This window comes from Oncorhynchus keta, chromosome 37 (genome assembly GCF_023373465.1).
Source record: "Oncorhynchus keta strain PuntledgeMale-10-30-2019 chromosome 37, Oket_V2, whole genome shotgun sequence".
Classification (NCBI taxonomy): Eukaryota; Metazoa; Chordata; class Actinopteri; order Salmoniformes; family Salmonidae; genus Oncorhynchus; species Oncorhynchus keta.
This window is the reverse complement of record NC_068457.1, coordinates 11,869,545-11,883,112: the sequence shown is the minus strand read 5'-3', so window position 1 is coordinate 11,883,112 and position 13,568 is coordinate 11,869,545.

Genomic DNA, 13,568 nt, shown 5'->3' with positions numbered 1-13,568 from the left:
CGTGCAATGCTTGAGCGAGCTAATTCTGTTATTTTTAGGGGCTGCATTGCGATCACAACATGTACAGTAGTTGATGATCAATATGGAACATATCTCGACTCCCCTTCGCTCTAACTAGACCTTACATTCTCTCGTTGAATTGTGTCTATTATCTCAATAAAGTTTTATAATATTCGTCATTATGAAAACTCTTGTCTTCAAATGAATATTTTCTGTGAAGTTTGAATAATTCAACTGAGTAGTGAAGTGTAGTTGAGCATCTGAACTACACTTTACTGTTCAGTTGAATTATTCAACTTGAGCCTTGGTAATGCATGAGTCATTCTTCACTTATGGACAAACCTCTTTGTTGACTATGAATCAGAGAATATGGATGACATGGATATGAATTAAACCAGCTCCCTGCCGACTCCTGATTATCAGACCAAATGGTGCGTCGATGGCATTAAACAGGGCAATTGGCGAAAACAGAGTGATGAGAAACGTATACATCCCTCGCTCACAGCAGAACGAAACATTTCTTCAAATGATCAACCAGTATTTACGAAATGAACGAAACATTCTCAAACGAGTGAGAATGTTCAGACGCTTGATGTGTGTATAGTAACTATGTTGTGTCATTTCCCCTCAAACGTCTTGAACAATGATATTATTCATAAAAGTGGCGTGAAAAAAGAGAGACTAATGTGAGGGGTTCCCTTTTTCACGTGACGTGATTCACTTTATTGATTCATAAACTGGAAGAAAATCTAAGATCCACTTGAATACTACGTAACAACTATTCCACGCTCCACATCCCTAAGTGATTTCGCCCCTATATATTTTTGTCAATATTGATTGATATCTTCATTAATTGCCAGGCGGCGTCGGACCAGGTGCTGCGTGTGTGGAGCTCGGGGATACAGTGTGCTGTGAACGTCATGCCATATTAAGAGCCGGGCCCGACGGCCTCGGAGCGAGCAGTAAGCCATTGTTGGACTTGGCAACAGCTTATAGCTCCCTGGGGTTTGTGCCATAAAAGGTCTTTCTGTTAGCGGCCCGAATGCTTATTGTAGAAAAATTGTCCCTCAAAATAATTAGCATAGAAGAATGCAAAATGCATAATGTTAGGCAATTGACAGCTGCTTAGCTGAAACAAAGGGCTGTAAAATGGCTTTTGGTGTGAGCAGCACTTCTCATGGAAATGAACCATTGCCTGCCTTTTGGGGGCAAAGGGATATATCTATGTGGTTATGCTAATTGTGTATTCACTCATATAGCTGATAAAGTATTAGTGTATTTAGTTCCGTATTCATTTGTATTCAACTGGGATGCATAGGCTAGATTGTCCTCTCTCTTTGTCTCTGTGTCTCTCTCTCTCCCTCTTTCTCCCTCTTTCTTTCTCTCTTTATATTTCTCTCTCTCCCTCTTTCTCTCTCTCTGTCTCTTTATATCTCTCCCTCTCTTTATCTCTCTTTATCTCTCTCTCTCTCTCTCTCTCTCTCTCTCTCTCTTTCTCTCTCTTTCTCTCTCTTTATATCTCTCTCTCTTTCTCTCTCTCTGTCTCTCTTTATCTCTCTTTATCTCTCTTTATCTCTCTCTCTCTCTCTCTCTCTCTCTCTCTCTCTCTCTCTCTCTCTCTCTCTCTCTCCCCTCTCTCTCACTCCCTCTGTCTTTCTTTTTCTCTCACTCGCTCTCTCTCTCTTTATGTCTCTCTCCATCTTGTGTCAAGTGAACGTCATTTAGGGACAAACGTGCAGAAATGTCACACAGAAAACTACTGTTTTATTTAAGAAAAGGTTTCAATCATTTATGATTATTTTAGGATCCACAAGATTCCTGGTGTCTACGCAGCAGGCTGGCAACATCCCAACATAACCTTTGCAGAATAACATCCTCCAAAAGAACTCCCTTGTTGCGATAACTAGAAACAAGTTATCACATTCTTGCCTGAATACTTCTGGAATGGGGTTAGTTGAGTCCTTGGGGTCCTCAAAAGGTTGGGGTTGTGGGATAGAGCACATATTTAAGTAATGTAAAGTGCTAACAGCGTGTATTCATAGAGGGAGGATTCCAGAAGGTTGTGTGATTCCAGAATGATGTAGGCTATGGAAAGGACTGACATAATCTCCAACATTCCAGACAGGGACAGTGCCCTGTGCTTAGTATGCTAATTCTCCCTCTAATTCAGCTTTGGGCGCAGAAACAAAAAAGTGAGCAGTGCCATAGGCATCATGCCCATTGGGGGCAAAAGCGACACGTGCCCCCTCAAATTTGTTATATATATATTCATATATATAAAATAAAATGTAAAAATATTTGTTGTTGTTTCTGTGTAATACTACTAGCCGGTTAGCAATTTTATGACGTTGGCTTTAGCTAGCCCAGATAGGATCCCAATCTCCCAACCTCATAACTAGGTACCAAGAAGCCATTTCAGGCTATCAATCAAGTTAGAGTAGCTAGCTTGTCTAACTCACTATCTTAGGCGTCATCCCTGCTGGCAAGGTTGGTAAACTTTAGAAAAGCAACCAATTACTAAATGTACTGAATAAGACTAACATTCCTTTCAATCTTTTACCCTGATTTTAGCAGAGAAGCATATTTAGTTTCTTTAAAAAAATAACCACCAGTCAGGAGGATACAGACAGCTCAAGAGGTATGCTTAGACAAGCAAAAGAATAAACATATTTTTGACATAGAAGCAAAAATGGTTCTAGAAAAAGCTGTTTCAGGTGTTTGAAAAATGCTAAATTCTACAACTTCAACCGCCCCAGCCATCCTCATGTACTTTGTGCCCCCTCAGATTTTCATGGATGACGCCCCTGAGCAGTGCTGCTGTGATTGTGAGGAGATCAGGTGTCAGCGGCTGTATAGGGTTAATTACTGGCAGATGATTCATCACAGAGGACATGTGGACTGACTGACTGACGGACGGACTAACTGTCTGACTGGCTGGCTGGTTGACAGACCGAGTAACTGACTGACTGACCAACTGGCTGGCTGGCTGACTTGTTTACTGACTGATTTACTAGCTAACTGACGGACATACGGACAGACTGATTGTCTATCTGTCTGGCTAATTGGCTGACTGACTGATTGGTTGACTGACTAGCTGACTGACTGACTTACTGGTTGGCTGATTGGCTGACTGACTAGCTGACTGACTGGCTGGCTGACTGACTGGCTGACTAGCTGACTGACTGACTGGCAGGCAGGCAGGCTGACTGGCTAAGGCCAGAGGATGAAACATGGCCGATCTGTCAATATGAGCTATCTTCAAGAAGACGGGGCCCCACCTTTCCTCCCCTCCCCCGGGGGCTGCAGTGCTCTTTCTAGGTTCAGATGTTTTAGTTTGGTTTTCAAGGCATCAACTTGATAGAATGCAGAAGCATGCAGAGAGATTCTATAAATTATACCTCTGGATTCTATGTGTAATTATATGGAAGCGTGTACTGTATATAATATGGTGCTCCAGACTGTATGATTCTACATCCTTTAAACGTGTATGTAAAGCATAACTACACCCTGGGAAAGTGATTGTGTCATACAAAGTTCATAAAGGATTGGAGAAATGACTGAGATTTACTCAAATAGATCTCGTACGTTACTCCAGACCTTGACATGTATGGACGGCACTGTAACCTCTAATTCCAGTCATGTTGATGGCCTAAATAACCACATTGGAACCAACACATCATTTGGTGGGGAGACATACTTTATCTCTCTCTTATCTTGAACAAATTCACATTGAACACTAACTTCCTTCAAATCCCAGTATAGTCTTCAATCATAAAAAAAAACAAATCGCTGTTAATATTGAGCCAACAGAATCATTTCCATCACAATATCTCTTTCTGTGTTCACTTTGGAGATGTCTGTCAGAGGGCTGTAGCGGCAGGCAGCGGTGATTTCCCTGCTCTCTGCTTCACAATCTTTAAAAGTTGAACTGGCGCAGCAGCAGCACGCCCATTCTCCCATTGTTCCCAGAGCAGAGTGCCAGGCGCTTGGTATTCCCAGCACAGGGCCGACCGCTTCAAACTTCGGCCCGGAGGAGGATAGTCAGTGCATTAGGAATCCAGCCTAGTGCCACTGGTTCTCACACGGAGCGTTCCAACCCAATCTTGGTCTGTGGTGTATGGCGTTCCTCCTCCTTCCCCCTCCCCAGCCCATCCCTATGGACTATCATGTGCATCATCTCGAGAGGAGTAGCGCTTGTTTTAGTTATTTTGAGTTATGGCTGTGTAACTTATTTACTTCTATTATTTCAACTGTTGTCCCTGTGTATACTGCAAGTCCACTCCACCGCAACACGAAACCAGAAAGTCCCCTCATTCGGGTGTTGCAACAGGAACTGATTCAGACTTCTCCTAAAACACTTAAATGATGTGCCGCGCTGTATAATATTTCATCCACTGTCATAGGACAGGAAAATCCTAAAACCATTTGTATTTTATTTAGCAGTCACCCTAAATCATCAAGGACTTGAGAGAGGCCTCTCACCTGTTTTCTCATGAAACGGTCCCTTTCACATCAGCAGTCCAGCTGGTTTCTGTACTCCCCTGGCTTGATTAGAAGGCATGAGAGAGAGCGAGAGAGAGAAAGAAAGAGAGAGCAAAAAAGAGAGAGAGAGAGACCCAGACTGATGGTGATTTATTTTCTTAACATGACATCTGTCTAAAGTGTTTTTTTTTTTCTTGAAGCCTTTCGTCATTCACTTCTGTACCCTGACGAACCAACCTCTCTCAGTTGTGCTTCATATGTTACGCTTCATGCTGTTTTGAAGGGGAATAAAGTCCTAATGTGGAATCAAAATACACCATTCCTCTTGTTTGTTTAATGTTGAAGGGAGGGCCAGTGCCATTCAACGTCGTTCTTGCTCCCCGGGCCACTTCCAGGCTGGGCTGGTGGTAGTGTGATGGACATTATTTGGCTACACTAGCGTTAGTTTGATAGACAGTGTTTGGCTCCACTTGTGGTGCTACCGTAGTAAATGATGGACAGGGTTCATAGTGGGGGACAGTGGCTCAGTGTACTGGGTTCTGCCCTCGGAGCACACAGACTGCAGACACTCTGTTCTGGCCCCATGGGGGGTTACAGAGCTCTAACCCCCTTACAAATCTCTCAATTGTGCTCCTCAACACACAAACAACAGACACACACGCACTGACACACAAACATATGCATACACAGGCCCCCACATGATTGTTATCAGGCCTCTCTCCCTAATAACACACAACCACCTTAAATCACCATCCGTGTATTACACTCACCATACACTCACCATACACTCACCATACATTCCCTATAGATTTGACTATGGTGAGCCCATCTTAATGGAGTATCCATCCAACATCCAATACAAGAAGTGTGATTAGGAGAAGTAGGTGCTGGAAATTAAAGCCCTGCTTGCGAGCGGAAGAGACGTGTCCACCCTCAGTTCCTGGAGGCTCCTTGCCAATATTTGCTCATGTTCCCTCAACTGAGATCTCAGCCCGGCTGAATGTTGTATGAACACAAGCTGCGAGTGATGTCATTCATTGAGCCGGGGACCCGGGGTTTGAATCCCACTAATGAATTGTGAATGGGAACAGATTAGTTGCAGGCAGCAACTCCCTGGCTCCCTAGCTCCCTAGCTCCCTAGCTCCCTGGCTCCATAGCTCCCTAGCTCCCTAGCTCCCTAGCTCCCTAGCTTAGCTCCCTAGCTCCATAGCTTGCCATCTCTCCATGGCTCCCTAATGCTCCATAGCTCCCTAGCTCCATAGCTCCATAGCTCCCTAGCTCCCTAGCTCCCTAGCTCCATTTATTCTCCACTTGTTAGCACGTGCACTTGGGAATGGTGTGGTCATTCTACACTTGTTAGCACGTGCACTTACCAGGTCAGTCAGCAGTCAGTCAGGCTGGAAACAAGGAAGGTTAATGAGTCCATGAGATGTTGGCTGAACTGTTTTGGGAGTCAAAACCACCATTGTGAGTGATTAGTTATGCAAATAGATATAGGATAAATCAGCTATCTGTCAGTATCGGGTTCGATTTATTGCGAAAGCAATATAAGCTAAGAACACAGTAGTTCATTGTCTACGTTGTCTTTAAATCTAGTCACCTACAGTATGTGCACTATTTCTTTGATCACAAGAAAGGTACTGTTTTAAGGGCAAGCATTGAGTCATTTTCTAAATATTTTCAAAATGGTCTGTTTCTGTCAAGTGTTCGCTGTAGTTTCTGTACAAATGACTACTGAAAGTCAATAATATACCTGTACATCTTTGATGCTTGATATGGTTCCTACTTGATTTACACTGAATGTATAAAACATGCTCATTCCATGACATTGTACCATGTAAATCGCTGTGAAATAACCTTACCATAATCCTAAATATTGTATTTTCAGCTGTTCGAAACTGGTGTACAAAACCAAAATTAAAAGACAAAAAAACATAACTTAAGAACGGAAGCATAGAAATAGCGCACAGAGAACAGATCTATCACTTCTTAGACTTGCTTTCAATGAGAATGACAGATCTACAACATGCATTTCTATATGAATTTGGTCGGGTCTGCATAAAATGCAGCTTTAAGTCATCGTAGTAAACAACTTAGTGACTCAGCTTAAAGAAATAAGGCGTAGTAAGTCCTCTTTCTTTAGGAACAAAAAGAGTGAGGCTTTAAAGCAAACATTCCAACATGAAATCCACCTAAGACCATAATAGCATTTTGGTATTCCCACACAAGTTTCTTTAAGCCCCGTTAATCATGTGCGTTGTACAATCTTTTTGGCGACTGCGTTCTTAACTGGTGAAGTCACTAATACCAGCCGATTAGTGGATTGCTTGTGAGGCTGTGACCCTAAAATAGCATGGCTGGTCTGCAGCTGACCCATAATAAACATGCATCAGATTGGCCTATTGGATGAGCTGCTTTACTATCCAGCGTGTGTATGGATTTCTATAGAGTGCATGCAACCTCGATAAACACAGTGCTTCTTTATGTCTTTCACGTAAGCATACGACTACCAATAATTAGGAATGTGGAGTTAGTTAATAATCAGGTGGCGACCCTGTGTGTGTGTGTGTGTGTGTGTGTGTGTGTGTGTGTGTGTGTGTGTGTGTGTGTGTGTGTGTGTGTGTGTGTGTGTGTGTGTGTGTGTGTGTGTGTGTGTGTGTGTGTGTGTGTGTGCATGTGTGTGTGCTCCTATTCCCTATAGCCCCTTACATACATCAGCCAGACAGACTCTGCAAGGCACAGTAATTGCTCCCCCTAAACGTTGAGGCAATCAGCAGCTCAATCAGGCCCCAGCGTTACTGCGTAGTACAATGGGAACTGCACTACTCAACACAGGAGGAGCACTCTAGGGGCCCACAAATCTCTGGAACTAATGACTGTGAATATGTGGCCCAGAAGTATGTGCCCTAAAGAGATGCAGCTAGCTAAGCAGAAATATGGAAACCTGGGGTCAGATTCACAAAACCTTCTTAAGAAGATATTTCTTCTTAACTGCCATTTTTTCCTTAGCTACGAAGAAAGTTAAGCAAAGTTGCTATTCCTCAATAAAGTTATTGGAAATGTTCTTAAGGTTTTCCCTAAGAAAAAAGTTAAGAAGAAATGGGATTCTTTAAAATAGTGCTTTAGGATTTCTTCTTGGATATGTATTTTTTTAAATTTAATTTTTTAAACTTTAGGACAGCTAAACCCTTGTCTTGAGACGAATGGATACTTTTGTAACCATGAACGTTTTCTTGCACCACAGACCCAGTTGGCTACCAGATTTTTTAAATAAAGCAAGATTACAAATGAAACACGCATTATCTAGCTAGCTAGTAATTAACAACATATTACAATATTCTAGAAGTGTTAAATAGCTAGCGCTATCTTGTCAATTTGCAAAGAAGCACTTGGCGGACTTAGCTAACGCTAATGTTGTTAGCTATGTTGGCTCTAATGTCTTTACACGTTAGCTAGCTAACGTACCTAACTAACTTACCGGTCGCGCAGTCACTCTACCACCATCTCTATGATGGACGACACCTTCTCCTCCAACTAGTCCATGTGAATGGTCCTTCAGCTCACCTTCTTCTTAGCAGCCAACTTGATGTCGGACCACTTGTTTTTTTACGGCGTCACTGCCATACCCCCGACGGCAGAGACAGACTCAGCCACTGTCGCCCATCCTCTCTTTTTGGTCTCTGCAGTGACCCCGCAGTTATCAAGCCTCCCATACAGCAACCTTTTCCTGGCTGCTATGTCCTCCACCGTCACTTCAATCTCTTTTCTTGGTTATCCATGTTTGATTTTGATATGGCTCGTCTGACGGCTATAATGTGTGAAAAATAACCAAATAACCAAATCCTATCATCCCTGTCACATAGGCTTATTTATGGGTTTTAAGCATGCCACTAGTGTCAATAAGATATTTACTAAGTTCTTAAGAAATATATTTCCGAAGTCCATAAGAAAACGACGAATTCCTAAGAACATTTTGAGGAATTGCCTTTACGAACTATCATAAGAAACTTCTTATGTTTTTTTCGTAAGTAGTGTTTTGTGAATCCGGCCCCTGGAGGCAGGCAGGCAACACCCTACAGAAAAAGAGAACCCCCCCCCAGAAATACACTTGTTGGAAATATGAACCCCTAACGCCCCACCTATCTAACTCGGGACTCCAGGAGCATGCTGGAACCTGCCTGGGCAGAAGCCAGTGTGTACAATACATAGAACAGTGCGGATCTGTATCTCCTCTGGGCCCTCTCAGGCAGTCAATGTTCTTCATTCTGCCAACGGAACACTGCAAATGGTTCTGAGGGATTCTAGAGCTTCTAGAGATGCCTCACTGATACTGCACGTATGTGTCCTTAAATAACATGGATGTCAGGGTGAAGACATGTCTGCTGTAACCTCATTTGAGAGAATTATAGGTTTCATACTGCTTTTGACACCTCTTTGGCCGATTACTAAAATGGTAGTCCTACAAAACCTGACCAGAAGATACTGGAAAGAGCAATTAAGGCCCACTGTTATGTACTCAACATATGTGTGCTGACCTAGATCTCCCTATATACAGTATAAAACAATGGAAACTTACAAAAACAATGTGTCGGTGATCTTCTAGTAAAACTAAATTATAAGTGAATGTAATATATGTATTCATCTTTACTAACCAATGAAATGCAAGTCATCAGTCCAATCCTTGCAAAAAGAAAAATTCTTGGTATGCCTCGTCTCGCTTCTCTGTGACCTAGAAAAGAGGATCAGCATCTGCCTTCATCAGAGAGAAAAATATCCGCTACTTTACAGTATTTTTATGAATTACTCTCATTATTTAAGGTCACTGATCTACTGTGAGAGACGTTTCAAGGAGCAACGTACTGCACTATCTAACTCTTCATAGGACATCTCGCATGAATATTTATGAGTAGGACAGGCAGACGTCATTCTCATGAGCTCTGAGGAATATGAATATTCTAATGAGGCTGGGGAGGGGGCGGGGCTGTCTTCACTCCCAACAAGCAACAAACTTCCTGCATCAATATTCATGAGGCAAATATGCTGCGATGCTGCTCCGTGTTTCCAACGGCACCCAGGCCGTGTGTGCGTACGTGCGTGCATGCACGTGTGTGTGCGCATGTTTGTTTGAGAGGGATCAATTATCCTCAGTGGTCCCGCAGTAAAAGAGACACGCCGGTGTCTGTAGCATTTAGCAGAACAACGTTGTGGCTACTCTGCTAGGTCTCAAAAGTAAAAAGGACATGCTACAATCCTCCGGAGTGGAGTTTCTCTGCCCATGCCTTTACTAGAACACATTGCACGACTGTCCTAGTTCACCACCATATCACCTGTTAGGATACAGTCTAGATCTGCACTGTCTAGGTCAGTCACTTAGTGCTCTTTCTCTATTCTTCATCCATGTTAATTGAATAATTGATCAAAGCTGCAGAATAGCGGTAAATGGAGACATTAGCTAGGCCTTTGAGATCATTCTTTTCTTATCGTACCAGCTAGCAACCTTCTCCCAACGTTATCCCACGCACAGCCAAGTGTTTGGGATGGGGTGGTTGAGCATCTGACTTATCATCTTATCATCTTGAGACCTGGGCTGGGCTGAAGTGGGCTGAATGTGTGGAGCCTGACTGGAGAGGATAAGTATGCAGGGCACTGATGCTGCGTGGGGATGGATGGCTGCAGGAAAGAAGCTTTGACTAACAACTTCTGTGTGTGTGTGTGTGTCTCAGGTTTTAATGGATTGCAGTTCTTGTGTTGCTTCAATGAGTCTGTGAAAACACAGTCATTACAGGACTCTTCATCTTGTGTGGCCTGACTGGCCTGTCTGAGTGTCTCTTCAACAGACCGCTCACAAGTTAAACATTTTGTCTGAAAACATCACTGGGCTACGGTGGTCAGACAAAGACAGATCTGCCTAATGAAACTCGAGGAAGAGGGAACCGTTTAGATTTAAGAGCTATGAATCGTTGTGTGTTGATGCCTTGGGTGGAAATATCTAGAGATGTACATATTTTGATAACTGAAGTGGAACATTCCAGTCATTCCCGGTAATAAACTCATGAGAACGAGAGCCAGAAAAGTAGTGACGCCGTTTGAAACGAGACACTTCTGCCCATAGCTAGTATCACTCTGTCTCTTTGCGATATAGTGTGTCAATGGAGTAGGCTGGTATTTTTGGCCATGTGCAAGATGATACCAAAACGGAATCTTGTCATGTCATTGTTGCCAAAAGATATGCGTCAACCAATTCAAGCTTCTGTGAATTGGTCATGCCACCGCTTTGCGGTGCCAATGGGAAAAGATGAGCTTCAACCACTTGATGCTTGTGTCAATGCATTTGTCACGTTCTGACCTTTATTTCCTGTGTTTTGTATTTAGTTAGTATGGTCAGGGCGTGAGTTGGGTGGGCAGTCTATGTTTGTTTTTCTATGATTTGGGTATTTCTATGTTTCGGCCTAGTATGGTTCTCAATCAGAGGCAGGTGTCATTAGTTGTCTCTGATTGAGAATCATACTTAGGTAGCCTGGGTTTCACTGTGTGTTTGTGGGTGATTGTTCCTGTCTCTGTCTTTGCACCAGATAGGACTGTTTTGAGTTTTCACATTTCTTGTTTTTTGTAGTCAGTTGTTCATGTGTACCTTAACGTATTAAAAAGAACCATGGACAATTACCACGCCGCGTATTGGTCCTCTGATCCGTTTCGTCTCTCCTCTTCGGAAGAAGAGGAGGAAATTCATTACAGCATTGATGAGTGTCATAGGGTGTACGCCAATGTCAATACATCACAGTCAATGGGAAAAGATGAGTGCCAACTAATTGACGCTTATGGCAATATATTGCATTCAACAGGAAGTGATGAGTGTCAAAGGGTTGACGTTTATGTCAGTACATTGCAGCGAGAGGAGGGAGGAGAGAGAGTCAACAGACAGACAGAGGTGGGAGAGAGGAGGGATTGAGAGGAGGGGAAGGAGGGAGAGAGAGATGAGGGGACGGGGAGGGAGGGGAACGAGAGTGGATAGGGTAAAAGAGGGAGGGGAAGAGAGAGGGGGGATGGGAGAGAAAGCGAGAGGAGGGAGATAGGAGAGAGAGGGAGGGAAAGAGAGAAAGGGCGAGGGGGAGAGGTGGAGGGAGTGAAAGAAGGGGACAGAGAGAAGAGGAGGGGGGTAAAGAGGAGGTAGAAATATAGAAACAGAAGGAGGGAGAGAGAAGGGGGAGGGAGGGAGAGAGAGAGAGAATAGAGAGACGGGGAAAGAGAGAACTGTCTGTCTGTGAGTCTCATCTTTTCCTCTTTTCATCTTTTCCTTTTTAACATTTTTAAAATATTTATTTAAATGTTTTTACCTTTATTTATACAGGTTTTTCTCATTGAGATAATATCTCTTTTCCAAGAGAGACCTGGTCCAATAACAGCAGGGGGAACATCGTTTCAGACAAAACAACTTACATACACTAACACAACATTAAACAAAACTATAAACACAGATAAAGTATAAAAAAACACATTTTACATTAAAAACATGAAGGTCATGACTAAAAACAGCTGGCCTATAAACAATTACACTCTTCTATGATATATACATCGATCAAGTGTTTAAACTCCACCAACGAAACTAGATCATCAGATTTCTAAATGTTTAGGAGAGATTTCCAGGACCACGGAGCTGAGTGAACTAAAACTATTTCTATTTCTAGACAGTGTCAACCAATTTCCCATTAACAGCAATGTATTGATATAAGCATCATTTGGTTGACGCTCATCTTTTCCCATTGCTACCGCATAACCTGATGGGAGCATGGCCAATTGACATGATTGGTTAACACCACATGTGTTGTTTTGATAAGCATCAATTATGTTTTGAGGCTGATAATGTGCTGACATGTAATGTCCCGTCTTCTTTGATCCTTTTCCCTAACTAGGATTCAGAAAGTATTCATACCCGGATGACTTACACATTTTTTTTGTTATGTTACAGCCTGAATTCAAATTGGATAAAATTGATTTTTTTTTTTTTAACCATCTGCTTACAATACCCCATAATGACAAAGTGAAAACATGTTTTTAGAAATGTTTACAAATGTGTAGAAAATTAAATACAGAAATATCTCATTTACATAAGTATTCACACACCTCAGTCAACACTTTGTAGAAGCACGTTTGGCAGCGATTACAGCTGTGAGTCTTTCTGGGTAAGTCTGTAGTGCTTTCCACACCTGGATTGTGCAACATTTGCCCATTATTCTTTTCAAAATTCTTCAAGCTCTGTCAAAATGGTTGTTGACCATTGCTAGATAACAATTTTTAGGTCTAGTCATAGATTTTAAAGTAGATTTAAGTCAAAACTGTAACTCGGCCACTCAGGAACATTCACTGTCTTCTTGGTAAGCAACTTCAATGTAGATTTGGCCTTGTGTTTCAAGTTATTGTCCTGCTGAAAAGTGGAAAGCACACTGTACCAGGTTTTCCACTAGGATTTTGCCTGTGCTTAGCTCCATTCCGTTTCTTTTTCATCCTGAAAAACTCCCTAGTCCTTGGTGATTACAAGCATACCCATAACATGATGCAGCCAACACTATGCTTTAAAATATGGATTGTGGTACTCAGTAATGTGTTGAATTGGATTTGCCCCAAACATAACACTTTATATTCAGGCCAAAAAGTGAATTACTTTGCCACATTTTTTGCAGTATTACTTTAGTGCCTTGTTGCAAACAGAATACAGTACATGTTTTGGAACATTTTAATTATGTAAAAGCTTCCTTATTTTCACTCTGTCAATTAGGTTCGTATTGTGGAGTAACTACAATGTTGTTGATCCATCCTCAGTTTTCTCCTATCACAGCCATTAAACTCTGTAACTGTTTTAAAGTCACTATGGGCCTCATGGTGAAATCCCTGAGCGGTTTCCTTCCTCTTAGGCAACTGAGTTACGAAGGATGCCAGTGTCTTTGTATTGACTGGCTGTATTGATACACCATCCAAAGTGTAATAATAACTTCACCATGCTCAAAGGGATTTTTAATGTCTGCTTTTTTATTTTTACCCATCTACCAATAGGTGCCCTTCTTTGCGGAGAATTGCCAACATCCCTGGTC